Source organism: Nilaparvata lugens, chromosome X (assembly GCF_014356525.2).
Source record: "Nilaparvata lugens isolate BPH chromosome X, ASM1435652v1, whole genome shotgun sequence".
Lineage (NCBI taxonomy): Eukaryota > Metazoa > Arthropoda > Insecta > Hemiptera > Delphacidae > Nilaparvata > Nilaparvata lugens.
The window spans coordinates 31,270,578-31,293,048 of NC_052518.1; positions in this window are offsets into that span (position 1 = coordinate 31,270,578).

Genomic DNA, 22,471 nt, shown 5'->3' on the forward strand with positions numbered 1-22,471 from the left:
AACTAAAAATAATGTTATCAGTCTTTTTCAACTAAACTGAATACTTCTGCTGCTATCATACAAATAAAGTTCTTCTAAATTTTTTGTCCCCTAAAACTGATTACCCAAATAACATTCTACTTATAGGAGGAGGTTATGTCTTTGTTGTTCTTCACACATTGAATGTACAAACTAATCTACTGCTAATTAAAACACTGTCATCCCCTTTGCGCAATCAGTCTTTTTCAACTAATCTGAATACTTCTGCTGCTATCATACAAATAAAGTTCTTCTAAATTTTCTGTCCCCTAAAACTGATTACCCGAATAACACTCTACTTATAGGTGGAGGTTATGTCTTTGTTGTTCTTCACACATTGAATGTACAAACTAATCTACTGCTAATTAAAACACTGTCATCCCCTTTGCGCAGACTAAACTGGAATACTTATCACACACTGTACAACTGCTAATAGGTTATGTCTTTATCATCTTCTTCTTCTTCTTCTTCTTCTTCTTCTGCTTCTGCTTCACACACTTGAATTTTTTTAACAAAATCGCAATTTGTCGATGATTGAATGTGTAAATCCCTCAATTGGTATTTATTGATCGATATGTCTGCCCACATATGACAACCGCTGCAAATAAGACCAAATCCATTCGAATTTGAAAGATCAATACCATAATAAAATCCGTCACTTGCTAGCTGTTTGAAATTTTTCGGCAAACATTCCATTTTCATAAATGAATTTTCACGTTCGTATTGTTCATTGTAGTCTGGTTTTTTCTGAAAAGTTGACGTTGTACGAATATTACCAACAAGATAATTGTTTATGAAGCCACACTTCGGTGACCATTTTTTATGTTCAAAAATAGCATAATCACTCACTTCCCAATTTTCCAAAACTACATTGCAAAAAACACATTTTGTTCTATCAAAAACTTTTAAAAAGTAGAACCCGGCCTCTGCTAAATGATTCGGTTTTGGATATTGATGCGGCCAAATAGTTTTATTACCTTCAAAAAATGAGTCAAGCCTATCGATTTCTTTAAAGTAATTTACCGCTTTCTTCTCATCACTATCGTTGTTGTTGATGATGTCACTGTTGTTGGAACAATGAATGCAACGCTTTCTTGCTCGCGGCAACATTTTCAAACAGCAACTGAAAAAATGAAAAATAATATATTTTTGCTGCTGCTGCTAAACTTAATTTTTTTCTACAGGAAATTTGCACCAACAAGTTGTGGTCCGAGGACGGGGCAATGGCTATGCTGGAGGCCGAACTATTGCGAAGCGACGCCGCACCTGCCGACGCTGGCGTCGATCTGTTTGATGAAGACGATTCATTAATGGATCTATTGACCAGAGCTGAGAACCAACTAAAGGAACAAAAGCTCTGGCAGTATCCTCTTCATCAAACAGATCGGCGCCAGCAACAGGTTTCCAGCCTCGATCACCCTCCCCCTTCATCGCCGCATTGCCAGCAGCTTGTGGTATACACGCCACCACCTCCCGCTACCCGAGCTGCTGCTGCATTCAACCGGATCCCCCTCGCCCCCACCATCACAACAAGAATCCCCCCTGCCTTCACCGTCACATCACACCAACAAGGATGTCCCCCCGCCGTCGCCTCTACCTCCGCCTCCGCCACTCATCCTTATAGACGTCCACGCGCAATCTTAGGATCTAACTCTATGCGGCATGAATTTGATTTCGATGGACTGATAAGGTTTTCAGATCCATCCCGACGTCGTACAATTGCGTTAAAACATTTATCCGATGCATTTCAGTATCCTGTTTTAGGTGCGCGTGTTGTGCGCTCCTACAACAAGGATGCTGTTATCATTAGGGTAGCAAATGTAGGACGTCGGGGCAACAAAGATGCCGAAATTGAAACTTTCATGCCGCATAGATTTACTACTAAGATTACGCGTGCAAATGTGCAGTCGTTTAATTCAGGTTGCCACAATTTAATAATGCAAGTTGTTCACAGCAAAGGTCGTTCCTCTGATATAAGGCTGAATCGACGGTCGCGGCAGCGGCCGTAGATTCAGCTGAATATATCAGAGGAACATTTTTAAATTAATAATATTTCAAATTTAAAATTTTTTTTTTTCAAATTGTGGCAATTTGAATTAAAGGATTAGGTTTCTTTTTCTTATAAATTTATAATTAATTTTTTTTCTTATAATAAATTATATATGTTGATTATTGCACTTCATTTAACTTACCTTGTGTGTGTGATCAACAACTGTGCACAACTGATGTACAATCATTGTTCTACATGACTATTTATAGTCAAAGGTTAATGACTTCACACAGACATGTTCAGACATGTCTGGTCATGCATAGCTGCACACACGCGTCATACATGAATGCATTCAGTTGCATGTCACTGCAAACTTAGTTTGTCAGCAGACACAATGGGAGTCAAGTCAATAGGACAAGAAATGAAAATAATCATAGTATTTGTTACATTCATAATATACACAATTAGTATGATATTACTCTTATACTATACTCTGAGTACTTGTACATTGCACAATATTAGAGTTGAAAATGTGTTAAATTTTTCATCATTAAACCAATCTGTAAAAGACAGCAGCAGCAGTACTGCCAATTTAAGCGTAAAAGCTTATAATAAAGCACATATATTATCTTATATAAGACTATGAGTTCAATCTCAAATGAATTATAAAACATTGAAATTATTTGATGATGGACTAGACAAATGGTATGCTTATATGAATGATCAACGTAAGGTTATTTGTAATTTTTTCAACAATTATACAGCATTGAACAGTTGTATAAACATAAACCCATCGTCTGGTGATAGTATTTCGAATTTTCTACTAATAACAACATTACAACTTTGTAATATTTTTGATAGCGAGCCGGAGCCGGCAACGGTTAGGTCTTAAGGGGATTAACTAATTTCTATTTAGTCAGGTTTCAACATTGCTATTGGAAGGATGGTAGCAAAAAAGTCTTGCCTTTGTCGTCGTCGACGAGTGCAACGTAAAATTGGCACTGGTATTTTATCGAAACTTAGCGGATTTGCATCAACTGCCCTTAATAAAATTGTCGATACATTACCCCTGGAGTTGCATATCCCCTCCTACCACTTTTGCGGACCCGGCACCAAATTGGATGAAAGATTAAGGAGGGGGGACAAAGGAATAAATAGTCTGGATGAAGCATGTAAAGAGCATGATATAGCGTATGCGCAGCATAGTGATAATTCGTCGCGAAATGTGGCTGATCGTCGTTTGGCTGATAAAGCATGGAATAATAGAAGAGAAGGTTGGAAAAATAATTCATCACTACAAGAACAAAGAAGTGCACATTTACGACAAAAAGCAATTAAACATTTAAGTAAGCACATAGCTGGTCAAGGTTTTTATTTAAGACCATATGCACCCTTGTATAAAGGCGGTAGAATCATTGAATCACCTTCACAAAGAAGAAGGACAACAAAGAAGAGGAGGAGGAGGAGAAGAGCACCAAAGAAAGTGAGAAAATGAAGATTAATATACAAGGACCACTGTCAAATTATGATCTACTAGATTGGGCTGATATTTTAGATATTAAATTCCGTGGTATTCATATGATTGATACATTGCCAAAAAGAATTAATTTAAATGAAAAATCGATCATAAATTTAGACTCGATCATGAACAGTGGAACACACTGGGTGGCTTACAAAAAACATGCACAAAAAGTATATTATTTTGATCCAATTGGTAATTTACAGCCGCCCATACAATTGATAAACTATTTCAAACAACAACCAAATGTTGAAATTTATTTCAATTATGATCAATTACAAACACTAAATAGTAATGTATGTGGTCATTTTTGTCTTTTATTTCTTGCAGATGTGTTATAGCAGACAGTTCACTTGTAGATGTGTATGAAAGAAGGTGGTAAAACAGTAGTACACAATGGTTGTAATAACATTATCATCTAAAGACAGTAGCAGCAGCAGCAGTTGTTTAATTGAAGTACTTCCCACTGTACTAGAGCTAGACGCACGCTATCAATATGAAATTGGATTGATTAATTTATGGACATACAATAGTGTACCGAATATAATTAAAAATGTCAACTCATCTTTTAAGTATGGTGATAGCTTGATTGATTTGGATACAGGCTCCTACGAAATTGATCGTATAATAAATGAAATAAAGAGAAAATTGAACGTTGATAGTTCAAATCTAATTATACAAGGAAATAATACGACAATGCTATGTGAATTGAAAGCGGATAAAGATGTTGATTTAACAATGAACACATCACTAGCCGATATACTCGGTTTTGATAGAGAAATTCTTGTAGCAAATAAATGGCATTATTCTAAACGTTTAGTATCCATTACAAATATAACATCGTTCCAGGTTACTTGTAATATTGCATGCGGCAGTTATCGAAATGGGCAAGAGGTTCATACAATTTTTGAATTCCTACCAAAGGTTGCACCTGGTTTTCTAATAAATGAATCACCATCGCCAATTATTTACTTTCCATGAAACACGCACAGAATTCAATCTATTGTAATTCAAGTAGTTGATCAGAATGGTAAACTAGTTGATTTCCGCGGCGATAGTATAACAATAAGAGTACACATTAGAAAGAAGGAATAGAGAGAGAGAGTGAGGAAGAATGCGGCGGTGGATCAAGCATGTGTTAGAATGATGTGAGCATTAGTCACGCAAACAACACTAGCGAGAGAGCGTGAGCAAGAAGGAATCGCGCTACAGAATGGGTTTTGTTGTGTATAACAACCTGAAGTCAGGTGCGGCAAGTAGGAGGGAGTGGAGTGGCGGTAGGACTGCTTTTAGCATGCAGCAACAATTGCCGACACCGGTTAGTACTTATCAGTCCGTGAAACTGATAACACATAATCGAGCAAGGTTTTTAGAAAAGCTTGGTTTTAAAGTTAATTGGAAATATGTCATCAAAACACGCGGCGGCGGCGGCGGCCGCAATTAGTGACATACTAAATGTTGAACAAGACATACACTATTATTCAGATATAACAAAATTTGATTATCATACACATCCGCCGTATGGTAATTTGAAATTTAATAACAATGATGAAATACGTTTGTCGAAATCGTCTCATGACCTTATTTCATTTGTTGCAAAATCTTTTCTTATTGTTGAGGGGAAAATTACATGTACAAAACCGCCACCAAAAGACAAACCTGATGATCCGCTGATCGAGGCTGCATATACGCTCAGTTCAAATGCAGTAGCACATATGTTTGATGAGATACGATTTGAGTTGGCAGGTACAGTCGTTGCAAAGAGTCGACTAGTAGGTATTACTTCTACTATTAAATCATATTTAGTGAAACAACTAAACGATAAAAATACATATGATTTAGCAGGTTTCACTGATAGTGCATCAACACTAACTAATAATACTTTTGCTTATTGTGTACCGTTAAAATTACTTCTGCCATTTTTCGAAGATTTTCAACATGTAATTTTGAATATGAGACAAGAGCTTGTGCTTTTGAGATCCGCAACAGATATTAATTGTATTCAGTCGCCACAAGCAACATCAATGTCATTGGAAATAACAAAATTGCTTTGGAAAGTGCCCTATATTCATGTAGATGATCATTTAAGATTGAAATTTCTGAAAATTGTTGATCAGGATAGGCCATTGAAAATTGCATTCAGAAAATGGGATATCCACGAATATCCTCAGCTGCCGAACAGTGTTAGCACGATTTGGACTATGAAGATGGCTTCAAAAGCTGATACACCGCGATTTGTAATATTAGCATTTCAGACAAACAGGAAAAATGTAATGGGAAAGACAATGTCGAAATTTGATATGTGCAAATTGCATGATGTTAAACTTTTCCTGAATAGTGAATATCTACCGTATGATCGTATAAATGGAAACAAACAACTTTTGTACAAAATGTTTATAGAATTTGCGCCCAGCTATTATAATTTAGGACTTCATACTGATTATGGTACAGTTGTAGATTATAAAACTTTTACTGATTGCTGTCCAATAATTGTACTAGATTGTTCACATCAAGCTGATCATTTAACATCGTCAACAGACATTCGATTGGAAATGGAGTTTACAGAAAATGTGCCAAATTTAACGACTGCATATTGTATTTTGATAAGTGACACATTAGTAGAATACAAACCATTGAGCGCATTAGTTCGTGAAGTACAGTAATTTGACGCAAGAGCGAGCTATGCATGACAGTGTGAAGGAGGAGGGGGGTATATAAAAGTGCGTGTATGAACAGTAATTACATCAGTGTTCAGTTGTAATGTGTTCTAATAGCTTGAATAATAACATAGATATTCCTCAGTCGTCGTCGTCGTCGTTATCATCATCATCATCATTGTCATCATTGACAAAAGCAAAATTTAATGCATTTGTACATAGAATGTGTGCATGCACCGACGGAAAACAGAAAATGGACGATGATGAGCAAGTATCAACAAAATTTCGAGACTTTGGCATACAATGCGACTTGGATAAAGAAGAAGAATTGGAGAAGGAGGCAGCAAGAATTGAGGAGGAGAAGAGAGAGACGAAGAATAATGTTCGTGAAGAAGAATGGGACAGGTTTTCGAAAAATGATGACATTGATTTTCCTTTTGCTGTAGTTGAGTTTCATTTTTTCAAAAGTGATGATAATTTTATCATTATTAAAGAGGTAGCCATAATCGATTACAAACTACGACATATTGTGCTACACTTTAAATCACCATTTCCGAAAACATTACTGAGTGGAAAAATGTACCATGATGTCAGCTGGCTTGAACATAACTATCATAAAATTAGATGGGACCAAGGCGACTTAATTTACACTGACGCGCTGCTTGCTTCATATTTGCAAAATTATACCACAATCTATACAAAGGGAAGAGAAAAAGCACAGTTTTTGAAAAGGTTACACGACAATGTGCTTACTATGCCGGAGGATATTCAAAAACCAGACTATACAATGTTTGAAAATTCTTGGTGTTTTAGTGTATGCAAAATTCATAACAAATCGTCCAATGCCCGGTGTGCACTTTTCAGTGCGTATCATTATTCGACAATCTTGATGTGTAACAAGCAAACAAAGGGAATGGAGAATAGTGCTGCTTTAATGCCTACAAACAATATGAGTTCATTGAATCGTAATGCTGCTGCTGATATCGATTATACATGCAAAAATAATAGAATGGAAAGTATGAAACATTGTAAACTGCTAACTAAACAACAAAGACGCAACTATGCCTGACAAGGTTTTTATTTTGATGGGGAAAGCATACTGTGTGTTTATTGTGGATTTGATTTGATTTCGCATAAAGCAAGAGTATGCAGTCTGACCTGTAGCGAAAATGTAGGTAGTGGTGGTGGAAGGGAGAAGCGAAAAGCAATAAATTTCACTGTTCTAGTACCACTCATTTAGAGTACCTTCGGTAGCAGCAGCAGATTGAAGAGCTATAATGAATCCACAAACTTGGTCTTATGTGCCAGAATGTTTAGAAATTAAATTACAAAACTACATTGAATGGTATGCTTTGTGTCAAAAAGCAATAGAGACAAAAAACAGTAGTATTGCTAGACAATTGAAAGCAATATTTCTAAATACAGTTAATATTAACGATATCAGTGATTACTTAGCTTATTACAGACCCTTTAGTTTGAATGTAAACAAGCTAATAAGAATTGAAGAAGAAATTTTAAGATCGCTCGAGGTGAACAGAGGAGAAGAAGATGTGACTAGCTGTAAAGAAGAAGAGGTTAAGGTGAACAGTGGAGAAGAAAGGAACGCGGCTACATGTAAAGAAGAAGAAGAAGATGCGACTAGCTGTAAAGAAGAAGAAGAAGAGGTTAAGGTGAACAGCGGAGAAGAAAGGAATGCGGCTACATGTAAAGAAGAAGAAGAAGGTAGAAAGCGAGAGTGCGTGTAAAGGTGACGGAGGGGAGACAACATCATGATACGGCGGAGGGGAGACGAAGTCAACAGAAGGAATGTGTAAAGGTGAGAGGAGGCGTGGCGGAGGGGAGAACGAGTCAACAGAAGGAATGTGTAAAAGTGTCAGTGGAAGGAGTTGACAGGAAACGGAATGGGAGGCGGTTGTGGGGGACTGTCGGCTTAACAGGTTTGTGTGCGCTCAGTCTCTAACCGACAATGCACATTGAAGCAAGCATAGCTTATTACTCTTGCAATCGAACGCGCGTGCGCGGTAAGCTTTTATTATGGATCACCATCTACAGAGAAGCAACACCAGCACTGGAAATGATAGACTTTTTAGTATGAAGTCATTCAATTATATTTCGAAAACTGAATATCCAACGGTCTCACTCAAAGATCTTGACCATGATTCGTGGTACCGTGTTGTACACGCTAGATTGGTGAGAACACAGCAGGGACAGCGAATCATAATGAGGTTATATGATCATGACAGCAATGGTGACTATTATTGCGAAGTTTACTTACCTGAGAAATTTCTGAGTGTATTGAATCTTCAAACACTTGAGGATTTCAACAAACAAAAACTCTATCTGAAGTGTGTTCAGCGAGAAGGTAAATCGCCTCTTGTTCTTCTAGAAGAAGAAAGGAATATATGAAATAGAAAAAAATAAAAAAAAAACAACCCATTCCCATCATTGATTGTGCAATAGGCCTAATGTTGATTAATACTTTGTAATGAATAACTATAGTAGTATGTAGAATAGATTAGCCTATCTATTCTACATCCTATTATAGTGACATTCAATTAGAGTTTTCTCAATATGGGGATAGCACATTAAAAAAAGCGCCACCATTCCTTTTACAGCATAGTGTGGGGAAAATGACATCTCATACTAACAAATATGAAATGTAATTTTTTTCATTCTTCCTGTGGTGGAGGAAAAAAGGAACATGCACTATATTGTTGTGCAATAGGCCTAATGTTGATTAACACTTTGTAATGAATAACTATAGTAGTATGTAATAGATTAGCCTATCTATATACATCCTATTATAGTGACATTCAATTAGTGTTTTCTCAATATGGGGAAAGCACATTAAAAAAAGCGCCACCATTCTTTTTACAGCATAGTGTGGGGAAAATGCCATCTCATACGAACAAATATGAAATGTAATTTTTATCATTCTTCCTGTGGTGGAGGAAAACAAGGAACATATTATTGTAGTTTAATTAGCACCAAACTTTGAGCGCTAGTGGTGTAGTTTGAGAGTTTAGCGCTAGTAGTGTAGTTTGAGAGTTTAGTGCTAGTAGTGATATCTGTGATTTTGAAGATTTTAAATGTGGGGATATTTTTAATATGCTAATCAGGTTGGCACCACTTAATTGCTGAAGCAGGTGTTAGGATGACTGGGGCAGATGTTTTTGACAGTTGCAAACACCTGCTACAACAAAGATGGCCGTTGGGGGCACTTCCTGGGTAGGGGAACCTCTTCCCTATTGGTTGGGGGCGGGGACTTTGGTGGGGGATGACTGGGGCAGATGTTTTTGACAGAACACCTGCTACAACAAAGATGGCCGTCGGGGGCACTTCCTGCCTCTTCCTATTGGTTGGGGCGGGGACTTTGGTGGGGGACAAAATGGCCGACACTGGGGAAGGGGGGTGGAGGGACGCCATTTTGGCCACGCCCCCTCGATTCCTATTAGCTGGGGGCGGGGCCAAAATGGTGGACTGGGGGGGGGCGTGGCCACGCCCCTCGATTCCTATTGGCTGGGGGCGGGGCCAAAATGGTGGACTAGGGCAGGGGGGGTGGAGGGGGAGGCCACACCCCTCGATTTCTATTGGATAAGCAGCTCTCTCAAAACACCACTACTAATAAGAAGACAGAAATCATGAACACAGTAAAAAGTCGCAAGCTACAGTACTTGGGTCACATCATGCGGAATGAGAAGAGATACGCACTGCTGCAGCAAATACTCCAAGGCAAAATTAACAGCAAGCGAGGCCGAGGAAGAAGAAGAACATCATGGCTGGCAAACCTGAGGCAGTGGTATGACAAATCATCCGCTGAGCTTTTTCGCATTGCAACCAACAGGGTCAAAATTGCACTGATGGTCGCCAACATCTGAACCAGATAGGCACCCTAAGAAGAAGAAGGCTAGTTATGGTAGGGTGGTGGCTTAGGTTGGGTAGTATTTTTTGATAAGGTGGGTTAGGTAGGGTAGATTAAGTAGGTTATATTGGGTAGGTTAGGTTTGGTTGTCAAGATTAGGTTGAATAGTTTAGGTAGATTATTTCAGGTAGTGTGGCTTAGGTTAAGTGAGTTGTGTAGGGGGGGTAGGTAGAGTAAATTAAGTAGGGTGCAATAGAGTGAGTTGAATAGCATAATTTATGTAGGGTGGCTTAGGTGGGGTAGGTTAAGTTGATTGACTGATAGAGGGTTGAATAGGTAGGTTGGGTCAAGTAGGATAGATAGGGTAGGGTTGGTGGGATTGGTTTGGTTGGCCAGGTAGAGTATAGGCTGGGTTCAAGTTTTGAAATGAAAATTTCGAAAAATCCATAGTTCTCCTGGATAGGATAGTTGATTGAATAGTTAAGGTAGATTATTTCAGGTAGGGTGGCTTGGGTTCAGTGAGTTATATAGTGTGGGGTAGGTTGAGTAGTTAGAGTAGAGTTAGAGTAGTTAAAGTAGGGTGCAATAGAGTAGGTTGAATAGCATATTTTATGTAGGGTGGCTTAGGTGGGGTAGTTTAAGTGAATTGACTTATAGAGGGTTGAAAAGGTATTTTGGTTAAAGAAGGATGGATAGGGTAGGGTTGGTATGATTGGTTTGGTAGGCCAGGTAGAGTATAGGCTGGGTTCAAGTTTTGAAATGGAAATTTCGAAAGTTCTTGAGGCACTGGACAAAAGATTTCTTTTGCACTTTGCTGAGAAATGTGCGGTTCAAAAGTTGAAAATATTGGGGGGGTCCAGGAGGACTTCCAAGGTGACATTGGTTATTTTCGCTATTTTTATTCACTTTTTAATCACCTTTGGTCATTTTTTGACATATTATGTCAACATCATTTCACAGTACAGTAAGACTTCAGATTTTTCGAAATTACCAAAAATCACACTACCCCCCTCAAGTGCCCCCTGGATTTTATTTTTGTCCTGATGATACACCATCAGTTCAATCCATCCAGTTCTCATTCATGATAAATAGCCTTATTCCAATGTGCTGAGTAAGATTGTTCCTCTTGACTTTGCTTTGAAATCAAGCATTGAAAAGTTGAAAAAATTGAGGGGGTCCTTGGTCCCTCCCAAGGTAAATTCTATCATATTTTTTCCTTTTTTCATCACTTCTAATTATTGTCTGACATATTCTAACATCATTATACCGTTTAGTGTGACTGCGGATTTTTCAATATTTTCTCAAAAAAATGAGGTCGCCAGGCCCCCTATCGAGAAAATCTATGTGTCTGTACAAGGTGATGTTTAAGGATCTCCAGAGTTGATTGAGTTGGAATTCGAAACTGTAGCGATTCCCCTCCTCAATTTTCCAAAAATTGAGGGGGTCATCATTGACCCTAAAAATGGAGAGTTTGTAAAATCAATGATTTTCCTGATGCCTGCTAGTACTCTCACAGACTTTTTTATGAAAGTTAGTATTGTCACAAGCCCCAGTTTGGCTGGGAATTCTCCAAATCTTTATTACAAGAAAACTTATGATAATTTCATTCCCCCTCATACCCCCTGGAACACGGTCGAGATTTCATTGTTGGGATCAAGTAATGTTTAGGCACTGAACAAAAAATTTCCTTTGCACTTTGCTGTGAAATGTGCGGTTCAAAAGTTGAAAATATTGGCAGGGTCCAGGAGGACCCCTAAGGTGGAATCTGTTATTCTTGCTATTTTTATTCACTTTTGATCATTTCTCGACATATGTTAACATCATCTCACAGTCCAGTGTAACTGCAGATTTTTCAAAATTGCCAATAATCACACAGCCCCCTCGAGTGCCCCCTGGATGTAATTTTGGGGTTTATGATACAATATCAGTTGCAGAGACGGAAGGTTGAGTGATTCCAATATCAAAAAATGATGTAAAAAATACAGTGACAGTCATATCTTGGCTGCAAAAATCCTGGAAAATGAGCCAAAATTAACAAAAATCAATAAAATCACCCTCCCTCCACCCATATTGTTTTTTTGGTTGGATTTCGCGGGAGTCATGTTTTTTTGGCAGCAGAATTAAATTTTGAGAATAAAACACCTAGTAAATGTGATCCATGATCATCACTGTATATGAGGGTCCCCCCCACTCACCCCTAGAAACGAAAATTTTGTAATTGGACAATTTTTCTGTGGTTAATTTCTGGTCCCCTTCCAAATGATATCATTTATGAAATTGTGAGATCCACAGTTTCGGCTGGGTAATTCACACTTTTTTTCTAAAAAAATGAGGGGGCCGGGCCCCCTATTGGAAAAATCAATGTTTCTTCTATGCGAGGCAATGTTTTGAGATCTTCTGAGTCGATTGAGATGATGAATGACCTCATTTTAATGTGCTGAATAAGATTGTTCCTCTTGACTTTGCTATAAAATTAACCATTGAAAATGTGGAAAAATTGAGGGGTGCCTGGGTAGCCCCCAAAGTAGAATATCTGATTTGTTATATTTTTTTATTTTTTTCAGATCATCTTTTGACATATTATAACATCATTATACCATCTAGTGTAACTGCAGATATTTTCAAAATTGCCAATAAACACACAACCCCCTCGAGTACCCCCTGGATGTAATTTTGGGGCTTCTGATACACTATCAGCAGCATAGACGGCAGGTTAAGTGATTTCATCATTGAAAACTGATGTGAGAAATACAGAGACAGTCAATTCTTGGCTGCAAAAATCCTGGAAAATGAGCCAAAATTGACAAAAATTGAAAAATCACCCTTCCACTACCCTTTTTGCTTTTTTTTGGTTTATTTTTTGGGATTGCTGTTTTTTTCGGCTGCCAAATTCGATTTTGAGCATAAAAGAACCTGTAAATGTGATCTATGACCAGCACTGTATATGAGGGTCCCCCCCGCGCCGCCCTTTAATCGAAAATTTTTGGCTGGGAATTTCACACTTTTTTTTCTAGAAAATTTTCCTAAAACAATGAGGGGGCCAGGCCCCCTTTTGACAAAATTGATGTTTCGTCTATGCAAGGCAATGTTTTAGGATTTGCTGAGTCCATTGAGCTTGGATTCGAATTTGAGCCATTCCCCCCTAATTTTTCAGAAATTGAGGGGGGCATCATCGACCCCCATAATGGAAATTTCGAAAAATCCATAATTTTACCAATGCTTGCTGGAACTCCTAGAAACTTTCTGATGGAATTTAGAGTTGTCACATGCCCCAGTTTGGCTGGGAATTTTTCAAATTTTGACTCTTGAGATTGTTTTTAAAAAAAATGAGGTCAGGTAGTGTGGGATATGTAGAGTAGGTTGAGTAGGGTGCAACTGTATAGGTTTGGGTAGCAGCCTCTGTCTTTACAACCCAATTGTCTTTTACAACTGTATGGGTGAAAGCTGTTCAATTAGTTCAGGGGTGTTTCATGTAGGTTAGGTAGGATAGGTCTGTCAACTCCAATAATTTTATGAACTAAAATAATGTGAAAAAGTGCCTTTTTTAAAAATGTAGAACAGTTAGTTGACATTGAGGTACTGATTAGGCTACATCTATTATGTGAATACCATGAGTGGATAATGTAAACTACCCATTTAGTGGGTGGGTGCATAGTGGAGTAGTGAACAGTACCTCTGAAATACTAAAGTGTTTCTAAAAATATCAACCTTAAACTATAACACAGTAGAAAACCACTGGAGAATCTGAAGATATCAGTGTCAAAGAACCACTGAAGAATCTTCAGATATCAGAGTCAAAAAATCACAAGGAATAATATTCTGTCCACAGTATAGAAAACTGGAGAAAAATACTCAATTCTTAACAATGTTCGTAACAAGATACAGATACAGACAGCTCTGATCTGCTGTTGTCATGAGAATTCAGTTACACTTTGAATTTTAGCAGTTGCCAACCTGAAAAGCTGAATGATCATAATTTATATTATTTGTAACTCATAACATCTACAGTATCTTTCTTCTAATGCAATGATAACACTCATGTAATAATTGATTTGAAATAAAATTTTTGATAGAATTGAAGAGCCTGCATAATATTATTGGAATAAAAAGGTTACAAGTCCAGACTCAAGAGTGACTTGAGAATTCTCCATTGTGACATTTCATCACTATAGGATAATCCAGAAAGTATACCTCAATACAGAGCTGTGGGTGAGCATTTTGTCAAACAGAGGAAGCATCCATAATTCATTCTATGGCTAAAGATTTTGAGACTTTGATTGTTTTTTTGATCATGAAGGTTGTTGGGTTAGGTCTGGGATTATAGCAGGTTAAAAGAAGATGAGCCAAAATTGAAAAATTACCCGGTATCGCCCCTATTGAATTTTTCCAGTTAGTTAGTATGGAACTATTGTTGTTTTGGCCACTGAATGTGATATCAACAACAAAATAAAATGTGGAATCACAAAACCCATAATATTTGATGTGTGACTTTACCAAAGAAATCAAGTGCCAAGACCTGTGATGACTATCGCACCATCAGCTTGATGAGCCATGTGTTGAAGCTGTTTCTGAAGATAATTCATAAACGAATATACAAACTGTGTGGAGAACAGATAGCACTGAATCAGTTTGGTTTCTTGAATGCTGTAGGTACACGGGAAGCCCTTTTTTGTGTGCAAGTACTATTTCAATGAAGCAGAGATGTTAACTGCAGCATATTTGCATGCCTTATAGATTATAAAAAGGCGTTCGATCGGGTAATACACGAGAAGATGGTAGACATACTCAGAAACATTGGAATGGATTCAGGAACAATTGACATAATGATAAACCTGTACTGGAACCAGTCTGCAGTACTCAAAATACAGGGAGAGCATACGGAGGAGATAAGTATTCAGTGAGGAGTGAGGCAAGGATGTATTCTTTCACCCATCCTTTTTAATTTATACTCTGAATTCATCTTCAGGGAAGCACTTGAAGACATAGAAGAAGGCATATCCCTTTACGGCCTGTGTATCAATAATATCAGATAAGCAGATGATACCATAATCTTTGCAGATACACTGGAAGACTTCAGGCACTTTTAAACAAAGTCATACAAGTAAGTGCTAGATATGGACTAGAAATGAATGTCAACAAGACAAAACTTTAAATAGTTAGTAAGGGAGAATTCAATAATGTCCATATCACTGTCAATAACATAAGAATAGAAAGAGTAAAGCACTACACATACTTGGGAACTATAATAAATGAAAATTTGGATAATGCACAAGAGATCAAGTGCCGAATAGAAAAAGAGAGAGCAATATTTGTTAAAATGAGTGCCTTATTCACAAATCACAACATAACTCTTGCCACAAAGGTCTGCTTCTTGAGATGTTATGTCTTCACTGTCTTGCTATATGGAGTTGAAACATGGACAGTCACACAAGAACTTTCTAAAAGGCTGGAGGCCTGTACAGGAGGATTTTGCGGATCTCTTGGAAAGATAAGGTCACTACTAATGTAGAGGTTCTGCGTCGCATGAATAAGAAGACGGAAATCATGAACACAGTAAAAAGTCGCAAGCTACAGTAATTGGGTCACATCATGCGGAATGAGAAAATATACGCACTGCTGCAGCAAATACTCCAAGGCAAAATTAACAGCAAGCGAGGCCGAGGAAGAAGAAGAACATCATGGCTGGCAAACCTGAGGCAGTGGTATGACAAATCATCCGCTGAGCTTTTTCGCATTGCAACCAACAGGGTCAAAATTGCATTGATGGTCGCCAACATCCGAACCGGATAGGCACCCTAAGAAGAAGAAGGCTAGTTATGGTAGGGTGGTGGCTTAGGTTGGGTAGTATTTTTTGATAAGGTGGGTTAGGTAGGGTAGATTAAGTAGGTTATATTGGGTAGGGTAGGTTCGGTTGTCAAGATTAGGTTGAATAGTTTAGGTAGATTATTTCAGGTAGTGTGGCTTAGGTTAAGTGAGTTGTGTAGGGGGGGGTAGGTAGAGTAAATTAAGTAGGGTGCAATAGAGTGAGTTGAATAGCATAATTTATGTAGGGTGGCTTAGGTGGGGTAGGTTAAGTTGATTGACTGATAGAAGGTTGAATAGGTAGGTTGGGTAAAGTAGGATAGATAGGGTAGGGTTGGTGAGATTGGTTTGGTTGGCCAGGTAGAGTATAGGCTGGGTTCAAGTTTTGAAATGAAAATCTCGAAAAATCCATAGTTCTCCTGGATAGGATAGTTGATTGAATAGTTAAGGTAGATTATTTCAGGTAGGGTGGCTTGGGTTCAGTGAGTTATATAGTGTGGGGTAGGTTGAGTAGTTAGAGTAGAGTTAGAGTAGTTAAAGTAGGGTGCAATAGAGTAGGTTGAATAGCCTGCCCAATCGCCTTTCATGATGAGGTTGTGTAAAAAAGGATAGAAATGGTAGTGTTGGTGGGATTGGTTTGGTAGGCCAGGTAGAGTATAGGCTGGGTTCAAGTTTTGAAATGGAAATTTCGAAAGTTCTTGAGGCACTGGACAAAAGATTTCTTTTGCACTTTGCTGAGAAATGTGCGGTTCAAAAGTTGAAAATATTGGGGGGGTCCAGGAGGACTTCCAAGGTGACATTGGTTATTTTCGCTATTTTTATTCACTTTTTAATCACCTTTGGTCATTTTTTGACATATTATGTCAACATCATTTTACAGTTCAGTGTGACTTCAGATTTTTCGAAATTACCAGAAATCACACTACCCCCCTCGAGTGCCCCCTGGATTTAATTTTTGGCTTGATGATACACCTTCAGTTCAATTCATCCAGTTCTCATTCATGATAAATAGCCTTATTCCGATGTGCTGAGTAAGATTGTTCCTCTTGAATTTGCTTTGAAATCAAGCATTGAAAATTTGAAAAAATTGAGGGGGTCCTTGGTCCCTCCCAAGGTAAATTCTGTCATATTTTTTTCCCTTCTTTCATCACTTTCGATTATTGTCTGACATATTCTAACATCATTATACCGTTCAGTGTGACTGCAAATTTTTCAAAATTTTCTCAAAAAAATGAGGGGGCCAGGCCCCCTATCGAGAAAATCTATGTTTGTCTGTGCAAGGTGATGTTTATGGATCTCCAAAGTTGATTGAGTTGGAATTCGAAACTGTAGCGATTCCCCCCCTCAATTTTCCAAAAATTGAGGGGGGGCATCATTGACCCTAAAAATGGAAATTTTGTAAAATTGATGATTTTCCCGAAGCCTGCTAGTACTCTCACAAACTTTCTGATGAAAGTTAGTATTGTCACATGCCCCAGTTTAGCTGGGAATTTTTCAAATTTCCATTACAAAAAAATTTATGGTAATTTCGTTCCCCCCTCACACCACCTGGAACACGGTCGAAATTTTATTGTTAGGATCAAGTAATGTTTAGGCACTGAACAAAAAATTTCCTTTGCACTCTGCTGAGAAATGATTGGTTAAAAAGTTGAAAATATAGGGGGGGTCTGGGAGAACCCCAAGGTGACATCTGCTATTCATGCTATTTTTATTCACTTTCTTATCACTTTTGATCATTTTTTGACATTTGTCAACATCATCTCACAGTTCTGTGTGACTCCAGATTTTTCGAAATTACCAAAATTCACACAGCCCCCCTCAAGTGCCCCCTGAATTTAATTTTCGGTTTGATGATACCCCCTGGATGTAATTTTGGGGATTCTGATACACTATCAGCTGCATAGACAGCAGGTTAAGTGATTTCAACATTGAAAACTGATGTGAAAATCACAGAGACAGTCAATTCTTGGCTGCAAAAATCCTGGAAAATGAGCCAAAATTGACAAAAATCGAGAAATCACCCTCCAATCCCCCCCTATTGCTTTTTTTCGGTTAATTTTTCTGGGATTGATGTTTTTTCGGCTGCTGAATTCGATTTTGAGCATTAAAAAAACCTATAAATGTGATCCATGACCAGCACTGTATATGAGGGTCCCCCCATGCCCCCCTTGAATCAAAAATTTCGTTATTCATTAGTGATTGCAGTATTGAATGATGCCATTGCATCTCTCATATGTCTTTCCATACAGTTTTTATATAATAAATAGCCCCATTTCAATGTGTTCAACATGATAGTTCCTTATGTCTTTGCTATGAAATTGAACATTGGAAAGTTGAAAAATTTAGGGGGCCCTGAGTAACACCAAAAATTGAATCTCTTGTATTTCATATTTTTTTCTATCTCTCTCTGTCCCATACTGGGAATCGTTTCTCTGCCTTGGCAAAATTGAAGAGATGTGTATCCTACAGGTGGGATTAACCATCAAGATCCTACCCACCAAATCATGCATTCGCTTGACAATGATTGGTGGACTATCAAAGCGGTCAGGAATATTGTTAGTACCAAGATGAAGGACCACATCAGTGAATGAACAGGTCTGTTCCACAATTGCGGAGTCAATTTCCTTTACCTTTTGACCAGACCTGAAGTTAACAGTGACCTGTGATAATGAAGAAGTGAAAATAAATATTTGAATGAGTGTCACTATTGTGGAATGAATAACAAAAATTAATTCAAAAATCTAAATTGCATGGAAATGTATGTCAAATTGGCTTATTGTTGTGAGTCAACAATGCATTCTGAGTTACATTAATTCATGTCATTAGATTAACTTCGGATAACTAAAGATACATTTCCAACTCTAGCTTTTAATACACAAATATTATATCAAGTGAATTGGATGAAGTAGGGTTATGAAATTTACATTAAGTTAGAGTTCACAATAAGTTCCAGTTTATAATATTATTTACTCATAGTGAATGTTACATTGAGTAAAAAACAAGTAAACAGAAAATAAAAGTAATTTTTCTGGAACATTGCCCTTCAAATTATTAAATATGTGAATCACACATACAAATCAAAAAACTAACTATATAAAATGGTAAAAAGATTCAATTTGACATATTTATTTTGATAAGAATTTACTGACTGACTGGTCCAGTAGATATAGTCTTGCATTAATAGCAGCCTAGAGATCCTTGGGTTCAAATCCGGTAACTAACAAGAGTTTTCAGCCAGGTCACTCCCATGTCAACAAATGGGCATCTTGAACTGTGGATCCCAGCTTAAGTATGTAGTCATAAGACCCATTAATGACTCGAATCATATGATTATTAAGGCGAGGTGGGATCTTCCTGGACTCCCCACTAACAAAAAGGCCATACTAATCCAATTTTTAATGACGTTAACATACTCAACCATGTTGAAGATTCTAGATACTGATCATACTAGATTATACATGATATTGATCAATCATGCTTCGAGAAATTTCAGTTGCTCTTTGAATGAAGCAAAATGGTAACAAGTTATACTCTTGAATGTAGGCTATAATAAATATAAATAATGAAAATGTATTTCATGAGAATAGAGAAAATATACATTATATTCAAAGTTAATCAGAAATTTATCAATTTACATCAGGTGAGATGAACTGCTAAGCTCATAATGATTTGTCAGAATGATCAAATACTTGCACAAGAATTCTCAAATGCTCATATCACTATATATAGTGGATGATTCAATTAGATGATATGAATTAAGTTATCAAAGTAGGTAATACAAAACTCACATCCAATCCAGTGTCAGCAAATTCATTCAAGTACTGATTGAACCACTTCCCCTGGCTTGCACTCACAATAAGGAGTTTATCCATTGTATTGTATATCTAACACAGCAATCTTGATGGTAGTCCTGTCAGAAAGAGAATTGGGAAACATTGTTTTTTAAGTTAATGTGCTCAAGGAAACACTTCATTTGAAAATCACTTATTGAATGAATACTAATCACTTATGATGAAGGAAATACTGAGAAGACATTCAGAGGTTTACTTAATTGGAATAACAAATTCAATTCAGTCTGTTGGCAATAAACAAAGCTCTGATACTGTAGAAATGAAGAGTTGATACTATAATCTCAGATTATAACATCAAACAATGAGATTATTAAATTTAAATTTCACTAGAGTTTCAAAAGTAGGCTAGTGTTTACAAACTGTTCAAATTATAATAAATAAAAAATTATATAAATGTTCAAACATTTTAATTGGGTATAATGTTCAAACATTTCAATTATCTTTATCTTATATATATAAAAATGTTATGTTGGTTTGTGTGTAATGCAAAAACTCCAAAAGTACTGGACCGATTGAGTTGAAATTTTAACATGATATAAAATCCGCATCAAGGATGGTTTTTATCTACTTTTTACAATTTTCAGGGGCGCTACGCTCGCCCGAAAATTTTTAACTTTTTTGTTTATGGATTTTTCCGATTTTTGACTTCACATTCGAGGTCAGCTCGCGAAAATAAGTCGATTAAAAAAAAAAAAATTGACCGGGCTCGCAGGGTGGCCCGGGGGGAGGGGGTGAAACTTTGGCCATTTTTGGCCAGATTTGAGCTGAGCGCTGCTGCAATCAAAGTGCAAAATCGAACCGCTAGATAGCGCGCATGTTTCAAAACGCAGCTTCAACAGGTTCGTGAGATATAGAGTACCGGTAAACTACACTCTTGATTACCGTATGTTTTCCGGTACAATTATTGGATTTCAATTACTTTCGCAATTCAGAACAAAGAAAGCATACCGATGCTTTTTTTTCGATAATAAATTCGTGTTTCAGTGCAAATAATCGTGTTACTTGTGTTAATATTGTAGTAATTTCAATCAGTGAATGGATCGATACCGGTACCGTGCTACAATCAATTGGCGATTCAGTCGATAGTGTGAGTATAATCTTATCGATGTAAATCAATCTTGTAATGAATAATAATTATTGAGGCTTTTATTCTTGCATTTGTGTATTCATAATTTCTCAATTGTCAATGTTTCATAATCCTCCAAACCTTAGTTCAATCTTAGTTCAAATCTTACTTGTGTTAATATTGTAGTAATTTCAATCAGTGAATGGATCGATACTGGTACCGTGCTACAATCAATTGGCGATTCAGTCGATAGTGTGAGTATAATCTTATCGATGTAAATCAATCTTGTAATGAATAATAATTATTGAGGCTTTTATTCTTGCATTTCTGTATTCATAATTTCTCAATTGTCAATGTTTCATAATCCTCCAAACCTTAGTTCATAAGCTGATCGGCTTATCTTATAGTTTCAATATCTTATTTCTATTTCATATTCATGCTATGTTTCCTTCTATCATAAAACAACGAGAAATAAAAAAAAATTCTTATCTCTTTTCTACTAACATACCGGCATTTGACAACGGTGTTGTTGATAATACGATCTGGGCTGTGTTGCATGCTAAAATACAAAGTAGGCTAATATTTTAGTAGTCAGCTGGTGATTTGATCATATAAACAAAATGAAGGGATAGATTATAATAATATATTAGTCTATTAAATAATTGATATAAGTTGATTGTTGGAAAGGATTTATGTACAGTAGTTTCAATACGCAATGCGAGATGATCACTCAACGTGACCAGCGTTTAATGCTCAGCCGGTCAGTTTCATTCCCGTTGCATCAGAGGCTCAGCATCAAAGATCCTCGCGTCGGTACCACTTGGAAAGTTACCGAGTGAGAGCGCTTATCAAAAACTGTTTTTGTCTTTAAAACGCTCTATCTCCGGAACCACTGGTCGGAAAATTTTCGTTGACCACCCGTTTTGTAGGGAATTTAATTGTCTTTATTTCTGATATAGTGAGATTTTTCATTAAATTGAGTATAAATATATAAAATTTATTTTATTCGATAAAAAATATAATATATTTTTTGGTGGTATTAATTTTTTGGTAGGCCTATAAATCTCAAAAAGGTTATTCAATATTGAGAATATATCGATTGTTTCCCTCATAACTATGCAATTATTTCTAAATATCTATTATAAGTTATATTTGAATAACTGAATCGCTGACAACCACGATTTATTTTTTTGTAATTATTATTTATTTAATATTAAATATGTAATATATATACGAAATAAATACGTGAAATATTAGTTTACTAATTAAACAATAACAAAACTTCTTACGTGTGTAAAGTAATACACACACATATTTTCCTTTCTTCTCTTTCAGTAAAAACCAAAATAATGCCTCGCAGAAAGTCAAATTTGGGCCGTCGCACTCACAATGCAGAAGGATTAAGGAGATGGCGTTCGAATATCACTGAGGAAGAGCAAACATCTTTACGAGAGAGGAACAGGCTAAACACCATCCAGACACGTAACGTGGACCCAGCAGAAAGACGAGCAGCCAGGCTTGAGGATGCACGATTGCGAGCACGTCAGTCGCGTTCTGCAGCAACAGATTAGGTTCGTTTTGAACGCAATGAACGCGAAAGGGTGAGGATAGCTGAAACACAAACAGAAAGAACAGCTGATCTGCATCTGGAATACAATCATCTTGCGTTCCGGTACAATCCAGCTATTGATTATAGTTCAAGTCAG